The 11,533-nt window shown below is 36.8% G+C and overlaps 1 protein-coding gene and 3 long non-coding RNA genes across 4 annotated transcripts in view; 3 read left to right on the forward strand and 1 right to left on the reverse strand.

Annotated features, from left to right (window-relative positions):
• Positions 1-11,533, reverse strand: part of LOC124384556 (zinc finger protein 850-like) — a gene marked incomplete at its 5' end in the record, with an annotated part of 172,746 nt that overhangs the window by 124,372 nt on the left and 36,841 nt on the right.
• On the forward strand, positions 57-2,677 carry LOC124384717. The gene is made up of 3 exons (XR_006925522.1): positions 57-92; positions 403-571; positions 2,575-2,677. It is a non-coding gene; the product is annotated as an uncharacterized LOC124384717 (long non-coding RNA).
• LOC124384790 lies at positions 2,691-3,508 on the forward strand. Its single transcript, XR_006925607.1, has 3 exons — positions 2,691-2,734; positions 2,947-3,137; positions 3,473-3,508. It is a non-coding gene; the product is annotated as an uncharacterized LOC124384790 (long non-coding RNA).
• On the forward strand, positions 3,541-4,881 carry LOC124384706. Its single transcript, XR_006925503.1, has 4 exons — positions 3,541-3,653; positions 3,904-4,004; positions 4,099-4,197; positions 4,309-4,881. It is a non-coding gene; the product is annotated as an uncharacterized LOC124384706 (long non-coding RNA).

Here is an 11,533-nt window from a genome sequence, read left to right on the forward strand (position 1 = left end):
ACAGGATTCATGCACTTCTCACAGGAACAAGTGAACTTCCTGTTCTGAGAGATGAAGAGAAACACGTCATTTCTGAGTTTTGTGTAAACGAGGTCAGTTCTTATCTTCTGTTTTATTTAGTGTGCATGCGATTTAAACACTTTATTCTTTAGCTGTGGATTTGAGTTTCTTATTTTTAAAAGTTGATCCATAATTCACTGGTCCTGATGTTCTTAAATTGAACAGTAGATATGATTTATCATGTTACATTTTAAATCTAGGTTTTGGATTATACAATATCTAGTAGTTTTCCTAAACCCAGTCTACAGTCAAGTCTTAACTTCCTAATATTTGTTTTAAATACATGATTTAAATACATGTTTATTTAGTTGGATGCTGAAAATTTTCCTCCGTCTCATTTAGTCTTCAGCAGAGACGTTTCTGTCTGTGATTTTGGAGAAGATCAAGGTGGAGAGAGGGTTTATGGGACATGATCTCCTGCAGTCTCTCTGTAGGGTTTATGTAGGCGTGTGTCAACAGAGAGGAGACTCTCACAAAGCACATGCTCTCGCCTACAGACTCCTTAAAGAAGGTGAGATTATACTGATATTTCATTATTTATCTACTAAAAATGATCTGGACACTGATACAGAGAGGACAATTGTGTCTTGTTGTTGGTGATGTACAGTGGATGTAAAAAGTTTACACACATAACTATTACTTTGTGGATGCACAATTTGCCTTTAAGTCTTTGTGAATAATCTCTATTAACTTCCCACATCTACACTTTTATCTACTCTACTTTGCAGAAATGTTTCTTTAAATTGCAGGTGATCTCCTGTGTATGGCTCATTGTAGGTCATTCCATAGGTTTTCAGTTGGGTTGAGGTCTGGGCTCTGGCTGGACCATTCCAGTACTGTGATGATCCTTTTCTGAAGCCGTGCCTTTGCTAATTTGGATATGTGCTTTTGATCATTGTCATGTTGAAATGTGAAACTCCTCTTTATTTCCAGCTTTTTACAGAAGACAATGTCACGGTCTTCGGGTTCTCTCCTCTCTGCTAAATTATCTCTTTCTTCCCCAGGAGTGGCTCTCGCTCCTGATCATCCCCTCATCTTATGCTCGTGTCATGCTTGGTTTTTCCTGCCTCCGAAAACACAACCCCTATCTAGATTAGAACAGTGGACGAGTCTTGGAATGGGGGGTGCCCTGCCAGACCCGCTGTTTCGCCTCAACCGGCTCTGTACCTGTCCTGTCACGTCAGGAGCCTCAACCTGATCTCAGCTCTATCCCGGCAGTCTACCATGACCTAGGGCGTCTTCAGCAAGGTCAAAGCATCCACCCTTCCACCACACCGGCCACATGACTGTGGCATCAACCTGTTGCCTGGAACCTCTTCTCCCCATGGACGTTTGTACAATCTGTCTGGACTGCAGGAGGCCATGCACCAGTATATTCAGGAGTCTCTCTCTGCCGGGAGTATTCACCCATCCTCCTCCCCCGCTGGGGTTGGGTTCTTTTTTGTGGAGAAGAAGGACAAACCCTTCGCCCATGTAAAGACTATCAGGGACTTAATGCCATTACTGTTAAGAATTGCTATCTCCTACCACTCATAGTGAACGGGAGCTCCTGGCTGTCAAGCTGGCCTTAGAGGAGTGGTGTCATTGGCTTGAGGGGGCCAAGGTGCCATTCATGGTTTCATGGCAACGATGTCCTGCGCCCGGTACCAGGTAGGCCACAGGGTCTGGCTGTCCACCTGAGACCTCTCTCTCAAGGCTGTATGCAAGAAACTTGCCCCACACACACACACACACACACACACACACACACACACACACACACACACACACACACACACACGGGCCCCTGTCCCATTTCTAAAGTGATCAACACTGTTGCGGTCCGCCTCAAACTCCCCAGAGTCCTCCGGATCCACCCATCCTTTCACGTTTCCCGTCTCAAACCCGTCTCGGCTTGTGCCTTCCTGTTTCGCAGCACGCAAGTCCGGTTCTGCAGGTGCACTTCCGGTCGGCGGCAATTTTGAGGTTTTCCGCTCTGCCCGGTATTTAAGAACCCTAAGAACTCTCCTCTCTGCCGGGATATCGCTTTCTTCCCCGATTCTTGCTGAGGTTTTCCTGCCCTTTTTCCACCGGTTTTCCTGCCTGTTTTTACCACTTTTTTTGCTTTTTTTCTCTGTTTTTGTTCTGTGTTTATGCCTGGATTACTTTACTGCATGCTCGGACTAAATAGATGTTTTTTTTGGACTTTTAGGGGTTTTGTTTTTTTGTATTATTTACTTGGAGGATGCTCTGTATTGGCTTTGCACCAAACATATCTTTTAGATTTATGGGAAATACGTCTAACCTTTGTCTCGTTGGCCCAACACATTTTCCTACATGTTTGTAGTTGAATGAATTAATCTTTTGTCATCATTTAGATGTGTTTGCATATTCATATTAGCTATATTATTATTTCTGTCTGCAATTTAATAAGATGCAATTTTATAAGGTGTGTCAACTTTTTATATCCAATGTCTTTTTTTTAATTTTTTTTTTATACAGTGTATTTATGTTCTATTGTTTTGTTCTTTGCAGACTTTCTTGAAGCCCCCAAAGTGATTATGGTCATGGTGACAGCATGGCCAAGTTTTTTGTCCTATGAAAGTTCTTTATGCCGAGCAATTCACATAGTGAGCAACCTGAAAGCAAAGGAAAGATATTTCACTTGCTCACCAAGTATCTGCACTGGGATGAGGTAAAAAGCTGATCCTCAGTGTTCCTCTCAGTGTCATTTTTTTAATCTGGACTTTATCAAGTATTTTACTGCCTTCTTAATCTCCCTTTAATTTCCAAGTATCAGTGTAATCTAGTGGGACAAATTCTTTAAACATTTATATTGAACTACGCTGTCAGTTAAACAGTGTTTTATTGCACTGGGTATTAAATAATGATGTATTTTTTTGCCAGGAGCCTCCAGGAAACATCCACAATGCTATCACCAGCACCCTGAAGTCTTTTCTGGAAGACAGCAGTCTGAGGTTCCTGGAGAACAGCTGGTATGGTTATGATCTTTGCCCTGCTACCTGGAACTACATCTTCAGCCTGGATCTTCTGTGTGCACAACTGGGCTGGACTTGGACCATTACCAATATTATACGGTACTGAATGCAAAACATCTTCAACATATTTCATTCTCAGCTTTTTAATATTTAAATCTGAATGATCAAAAATTCATCATTATTTTTCTATAACATCAGCGCTGAGAGAATTTCAGCTGCAAAGGTATTATTTAGGTGGCTTTTTTATATCTTATCTTTAATACAATAAGATCTCACAGGAAAAAATTGGGTAATTGTTGATATGGTGATGTTTCTGTGAGGAAATGTTTATTGTGCATTTATAAATGAAGTTTCCAGGATCAGTGTTCAGACAGTCAGAGAGAATTCTGTAACTTTAGCTGTAAGTATTTCACCATGAGAGGGTCTTTTTTCAGGAAGTGGTAGCTCAGTGGTGAAGGCTCTGGATTACAAATCGGAAGGTCTGGGGTTCAAGCCCCAGGATCACCAAGTACCACTCTTAGGCCCTTGAGCAAGACCCTTAACTCTCTGTGCTCCAGGGGTGCTGTAGTCATGGCTGACCCAGTGCTCTGCCCCCGGCATTCTATCATCACTGGGGTATGTGAAGAAAGAATTTCTCTGTGCTGTAAGGTACATGTGACAAGTAAAAAGCACCTTTAACCTGTGACCCAGTTCTTATTGCTGATTTTTTCCATTAACAGTCAATAATCTAGTGGTTGTTTGAAATATTGCAAAGTTCCCATTCATGTTGCATAAAATCACAAGTGATCATAAAACCACAATGGCTGCTCCATAACCACCACAAAGACCCTCAACATATCCATTACTCCTCTTTTTTATTTATTAGGAAGGACCTTTGGCTGATCCTGAACACTTGGCTGAGGCAAGCAAGGACAGAGCAAACACCGTTCCGAGACGTCTGTGTAGCAGCAGTTTTCAGGCTACTTGGTAAGTTTACTGTAAATCCTGTTTCGGAGCATCATCTCACATTATTCCTGGATTCTTCAGCTTATTACTCGTTGTTTCTGTCCTTCTCAAACAGGGCGACTTGGTCAACTAGGACTTAAGGAGAACATGCTAACGTCACTCGAAAACCTGGCAAAAAGCATTAATCAGTTTGGAATGCAAAACTTCTCAAAAGGTATTTCTAAAGCATCAAATAAAGATGTTTTTATCGATCTTTATCTTTATTCTCTGATGTTTAGTTTTGTGCTTCAGCAGACCCTAATTTTGTATTGGATGTTGTGTGTAGGTATGCCATGGGAAGTGCAGCTCTCAGTCATCTATGCCACTCATGATCTGGCACCCAGCAACCCTGAAGCAGCTCTGAAGACTTTGGAATCATGGAGGAAAAACAGCACACAGCCCGTTCCCCCAGCCGTCATCAAATGCATCAAACAAATCAGCTTCCTTTGTCATCAGACCAAGTCACAAAACTCTAAGAAATCACAGTAGTTAGTATTATAGTGAGCACTGCATCCCCCAGGTCTGTATCCTCAGTCACCAGCTGTTCACACTGTGAATCATGACTGTGCTGCAATGCACAGCTCCAATCATCAAGTTTAGTAGTCACATGACCGGCATGAGTCTCATCAACAAGAACGACAAGACGCTTTCAGACAGGAAATGCAGTGGATAATGGACTGGTGCTGACTCAGCAATCTTTGTGTTCAGCTGTGGAGAACCTCATCTGGTCTCACAAAGCCACCAGCATTGTGGATGACCACATACACCCTTTATACATTATTGATTATATCAGTGGAGGGCCGTGCATTTGGTACCTGGGCCTTCAGTGGGGACTTACCCGACTTAATCCACCTCTTAATACCACTACTATCATGTCGCAATTATAGAAACAATCAATACAATACAAAACGCAATAGAACAGAGCATTACACAGAGAGAGAGGCATTTCACATATGGAGGGTGAAAACCATTTTATTAAAGCAAGAAACCCAGTTAAAATGCCAACCCTCTACACTACAACCGCAAAGGTGTCACCTACATCATCTGGAGCAGTTCAGAATCAATATTTGTCTAATAACATGACAAAAACATAAAAATGTAAATAAAATACAACCTACTCAGCAGAGATGCGGACTCATAATGTGCACCTCCTCCTCACCATCTCCAGCTTTTCTTTAAAATGTATTTTTAAGAATATCCGAAATTAAATCAATTTCTTTTCCTCCATAGGCATTAAAAAGTCTAACTCAGATGTATTCATGTGAACACAGAGCTACACACGTGTTTTGTTAGTTGAACTTGGCTGTAACAGTTTCCCTCTGACCAACCAATCAGAGGACAGAAAAATGCTGACGCATTTTTGGTAGGTAGGTAGGTAGGTAGGTAAGTAGGTAAGTAAGTAGGTAGGTAGGTAGGTTGGTTGGTTGGTTGGTTGGTAGGTAGATCTTTATTGTCATTGCATAGTACAGGTACACAGCAACGAAATGCAGTTTAGCATCTACCAGAAGTGCAAAATGTAGCAATCGTGAAAATCGTGCAGATAAATACACTGTAAATGTACAGTGAATAAATATAAAGGGGTATAGCTGTGCAGAGACGTGTGGACATTGTTAAGAAGTACATGTAAGTGGTTAGTGGCTATGGCATTGAAAAAGAAATGTGCAGAAGTAGAAGGTTATAAGATCACGGCATTTAAGAAATGTGCAAGCTGAATGAACAAGTCAAATATATATATATATATATATATATATATATATATATATATATATATATATATATATATATATAACATATAGATAGACAATGATTTATACCACATAATCTCATTTGTTCATGGAGATGTTTACTGTCTCTTTTTTTATACACTTTTACATGTTTACACAACATGATCAGCATAAAAACAAATAGTTTCACAATGCAGTTTACTAAAGAATTGTTAATGAGTCGTCATACCTGCTAATAGAGACACACAGAGACTCACTACAAATGCGCCCCCTAGTGTTTCAACAAATCTCCTTCAATACCCAAACCACTATAAACACTCTTAAATGCAAAGTAATAAAAGCTTTAAAACCCTTTGTTGGGACACGAGGTGACCTAAAAACCAAAAAACAACTGTGGTTAAAAAAAACTTGATAAAGATCTCCTGGACAAATCTCACATCAGTAGGACAGAATTTTCCCCAAACCTGAGATCTTTATTTTTGGTCTGTTCTACTGATATTGTACTGAGATCATATTTTCAATCGCACTGAGACATTTAAAATGAAACCAAACATGTAAAGTTAAAATTCATACATTCCTAAATTATAATAAATGCAGTATGCAAGTATAGTAGCTTGAATTCCAGGAACTTCTTAATCATCTTTCCATGACCCGGTCATATCCCCAGGAGGGAAAGAGGGGGCTCAAGGATGGGTGAGTTTAATAACTCAATCCATTCAGTTTTGTTTGATTCATTAATTTCTACTCTGTAGATTCAGTTCAAGTCACTCGGTTCAAAAGAGTTCGGTTCAATAAATTCATTTAAAAATAATAAGGTCCAGAAGAGTCGGTTCACTGGTTTTGGTTCAATTGAGTCTGAATCGAAAGATTCACTGGAAAATGACTCGATTCCACAGTTCTAACAAAATCTGTAACATAAAACATTCTGTCTCCTTAAAAATATTTCTTTCAGCAGTCTCACTCAAGAAAAAGAAACTTCTGTTCTGTTTGTGCAAAACCAGCAGGTGGTCAGAAAGTTCCTTCTCTGTTCCTGGGTTAGTTTGAGGGGTTCACCTCAGTCAGCTTCGTCTCCGTGGTTTGGCTCGTCATCTTACATCATCGTCTCATTGTAATGAACGGTGTTCCAGCATGAAAAAACCCCTGACCTGCATATATACAGACAATAATCAGTTCCCAAACATCTCAACATTCACTGTTTCTAGTTCAATAACAGAACAAATAGCATTCGTACAGTTCAGAGTCTGATTTGAGATTTGATCAAGTTTACATTTTATTATAACAATATGTTTGATTGAGTTCTTGCATGTAGATGATTTTTAATAAATTTAATACTAACTTCATGAAGGTTCTCACCATAAAGACTGGATTTTATAAAAACTTTTTGACAAAATAAATTGTTTCAATGTTATTAAATCTGTACTCGTTATTTCTACATTATTTATTACATTAATTTAAATCAGCTTCATTTAACTTTAGTTTCATTTATTTATAATCACAAAAATTCAGGTTAAAAATTAAACATGAACCCCCTGTATGTAAAACAGTAAACAGTTTAAGTTTAAGACGGTTTAATATTATCAAGAAAAATATCTATAATTATTAATATTAATAATAATAATAATAATAATAATAATAATAATAATAATAATAATAATAATAATAATAATAACTGCAGTTGGTTGTCAGATTTCAGTTTTACACTGCCCTCTAGTGGCTCTGTCAGGACTTTCTTTTTCTTTTTTTTTTACTTAAATATGCACAAATATTATTCATCGTTCTTGTTGTCTAGTTATATCAAGTTGAGGAGTCTCCCCCGTGTGGATGGAGGAGGAACTGCTACAGTTTAGAGCCTGACTTGAGGTCAGATCAAGTTGAGTTTTTCAGTAAGTTTGATTGAGTTCTAACATGTAAATAGTACATTTAATACATTTAGTACCACCTTCATGCAGGTTCTCAGCATAAAGACTGGATTTTATAAAAACTTTTTGACAAAATAAATTGTTTCAATGTTATTAATTCTGTACTTGTTATTTCTACATTATTTATTACATTAATTTTAATCAGCTTCATTTAACTTCTGTTTCATTTATTTATATCACAAAAATTCATCTTAAAAATTAAACATTAACCCCCTGTATGTAAAACAGTAAACAGTTTAAGTTTAAGAAGGTTTAATATTATCAAGAAAAATATCTATAATATAATTGTTAATATTAATGAAAATAATGAAAATAATAATAATAATAATAATAATAATAATAATAATAATAATAATAATAATAATAACTGCAGTTGGTTGTCAGATTTCAGTCTTACACTGCCCTCTAGTGGCTCTGTCAGGACTTTCTTTTTACTTAAATATTTGTAGAAATATTATTAATCGTTCTTCGTTGTCTAGTTATATCAAGTTGAGGAGTCTCCCCCATGTGGATAGAGGAGGAACTGCTACACTTTAGAGCCTGATTTGAGGTCAGATCAAGTTGAGTTCTTACAGTAAGTTTGATTGAGTTCTAACATGTAAATGGTACATTTAATAAATTTAGTACCACCTTCATGCAGGTTCTCAGCATAAATAGTGAATTTTATAAAAACATGTTTGGACAAAATAAATGTTATGAAATCTGTACTCGTCTTTTCTGGATCATTTAGTTTATTAAATTAATAATAATTACCTTTATTTAACTTGAATTTCATTTATTAATATTGCACTTATACACAAAAAAAAATCTGAAAACAAAATGACAAGTCAGACAAACCGGAAAAGGTAGGCATTGTTTGTGAATGTAAATTTACCAATCATTGGACGAGACACCTGTCATTCACCTGTATATCTTGACTGACAGGTGTCTTGTCCAATGATCTGTAATCAATTATATAATATAAAATATTTAATATGATCAAAAGTAATATTTCAGATTGAATCCCAGTGGAAAAGCGACTGATCCGAAGCTGCTGCTTTTCAGCTGATACACACTGTGTGGTCAAAATTATTTGGACACCGGTCTTTTCAAGCCAGATGTGGTTCATAAATTCACCTAAAATGCATTTTATGACTTTTATCTGAAAGGAATATTCACATTTACTATTATTTATACATCACCATGTCACTATTAGAGTTTATTAGAAGATTACACACGGCAGTAGTATTTGAGTGATGTAGTGGTGAAGCTCTAGAAGTTTTTTGTGTATAAGTGCAATATAAATAAATGAAATTCAAGTTAAATAAAGCTAAATAATATTAATGTAATAAACTAAATTATCCAGAAAAGATGAGTACAGATTTAATAACATTTATTTTGTCCAACAATGTTTTTATAAAATTCACTATTTATGCTGAGAACCTGCATGAAGGTGGTACTAAATGTATTAAATGTACCATTTACATGTTAGAACTCAATCAAACTTACTGTTAGAACTCAACTTGATCTGACCTCAAATCAGGCTCTAAACTGTAGCAGTTCCTCCTCCACCCACACGGGGGAGACTCCTCCACTTGATATAACTAGACAACAAAACACTAATAATAATGTGTATATATTTAAGAAAAAATTAAGTCCTGACAGAGCCACTAGAGGGCAGTGTAAGACTGAAATCTGACAACCAACTGCAGTTATTATTATTATTATTATTATTATTATTATTATTATTATTATTATTATTAATATTATCATTAATATTAATAATTATAGATATTTTTCTTGATAATATTAAACCGTCTTAAACTTAAACTGTTTACTGTTTTACATACAGGGGGTTCATGTTTCATTTTTAACCTGAATTTTTGTGATTATAAATAAATTAAACTGAAGTTAAATGAAGCTGATTAAAATTAATGTAATAAATAATGTAGAAATAACGAGTACAGATTTAAAAACATTGAAACAATTTATTTTGTCAAAAACTTTTTATAACATCCAGTCTTTATGGTGAGAAACTGCATGAAGTTATTATTAAATTTATTAAAAGTATCATCTACATGCAAGAACTCAATCAAACATATTGTTATAATAAAATGTAAACTTGATCAAACCTCAAATCAGACTCTGAACTGTACGAATGCTATTTGTTCTGTTATTGAACTAGAAACAGTGAATGTTGAGATGTTTGGAAACAAAAGTTTCTTTTTCTTGATTGAAACTGCTGAGAAAATTATTTTTAAGGAGACAGAATGTTTTATGTTACAGATTTTTTAGAACTGTTGAATCGAGTCGTTTACCAGTGAATCTATTGATTCAGACTCAATTGAATCGAAACCAGTGAACCGACTCTTCTGGGCCTTATTACAGTGGAACCCCGTTGTACGAGCATAATTCGTTCTTGAAAATTGCTCGTAGGTCCATTTGCTCGTACGTTCGAACTGATTTTCCCCATAAGGATGAATGTAAAAGTGATTTAATCCGTTCCGAGATCTTATTCGATTGCTTATTTCTGCACGTAAAAAGTAATTGTAGCCTATTTTAACAAACAAATACACCGCAAATTACCGTAATGTAAACACAATTTAACAGTTACTGTCAGGGAGCTCCTGATTCTTCTCCCGTGCCCCCCCGCACAGAGCTGCTTGCCGGCTTACTAATCACACACCTGACTCTCGTTTAGCGACTCTCGGTCAGCGGCGCGCTTCTCCTACGCGCTCCACAGACTGCTTCTCATCCAGTTCTGGACTAGTGGACCGCGCTCCCACCGCGCACCACTGGATTACTTCCCAGTTACTGCGAGTATGCGTTTTTGCAAAATAAACTTAGTTTGGTTTAACTTCGGCTTCCGCCTCTGTTTCTCGCATAACACTTACTCATGTGATAGTGGCAGATTGCGAGTGTGAGACGCACATCACGCTCGTAACCTCCTCGGTTTCCATGGTATTTCTTTTTACTTTCGTTTTTACAGCACAATCACTGATTTACTTGGGAGACATTTTTCAAGATTTCTAGTGAAATAAAAATATACAACTAAAAAAAGTTAAGTTTTTGCTGCACTGAACAACGAGAGCGACCGAGTGATACGTCATTAACTAAGAGACTGATGCGACCCTCCGCCGAAAACGGGGAACCGGCAGCGTGGGTTTGCTCGTGCCTTCGAAATTTGCTCGTGAAACAGGGAAAATTTTATTTTTAGTTATGATTTAAATGAAGTCCAAAACTTTAATAAAATAAACACAAAAAACATCAAAATTTTAAATATTAAATTTTTATTAAACATTACAATAATTATAGATTTTTACTTTATTATATGTAAGACATGTGCTCACATGCTGAATCTAAACCTGCCCAGAGCTTCACAGATTTTTACTCTCTAGTGCTGCCATTTCCTGTTCCTCAGGAATTATAGAGGAAGTTGTAAGGATGGTCAGATCTTTCCATGAGATCAGACCCTGAGAACTGCAATGCAACAAAACATTAAACTTTCTAATCTGAGGAGAAGATCTCTTTAATTTGAGGAGAGGAAGACATCTGTTCAGCTGCCCACTCACCCATCCTTGAGCCCCTCTTTCCCTCCTGGGGATATGACCGGGTCATGGAAAGATGATTAAGAAGTTCCTGGAATTCAAGCTACTATACTTGCATACTGCAGTTATTATAATTTAAGAATGTATGATTTTTTAACTTTACATGTTTGGTATCATTTTAAATGTCTCAGTGCGATTGGAAATGTGATCTCAGTACAATATCAGTAGAACAGACCAAAAATAAAGATCTCAGGTTTGAGGAAAATTCTGTCCTACTGATGTGAGATTTGTCCTGGAGAAGATCTTTATCAGGTGTTAGTTTTTTGTTTTTGTATTTTTAC

The sequence above is a fragment of the Silurus meridionalis genome, chromosome 4 (assembly GCF_014805685.1).
Source record: "Silurus meridionalis isolate SWU-2019-XX chromosome 4, ASM1480568v1, whole genome shotgun sequence".
In the NCBI taxonomy this organism is placed as follows: domain Eukaryota; kingdom Metazoa; phylum Chordata; class Actinopteri; order Siluriformes; family Siluridae; genus Silurus; species Silurus meridionalis.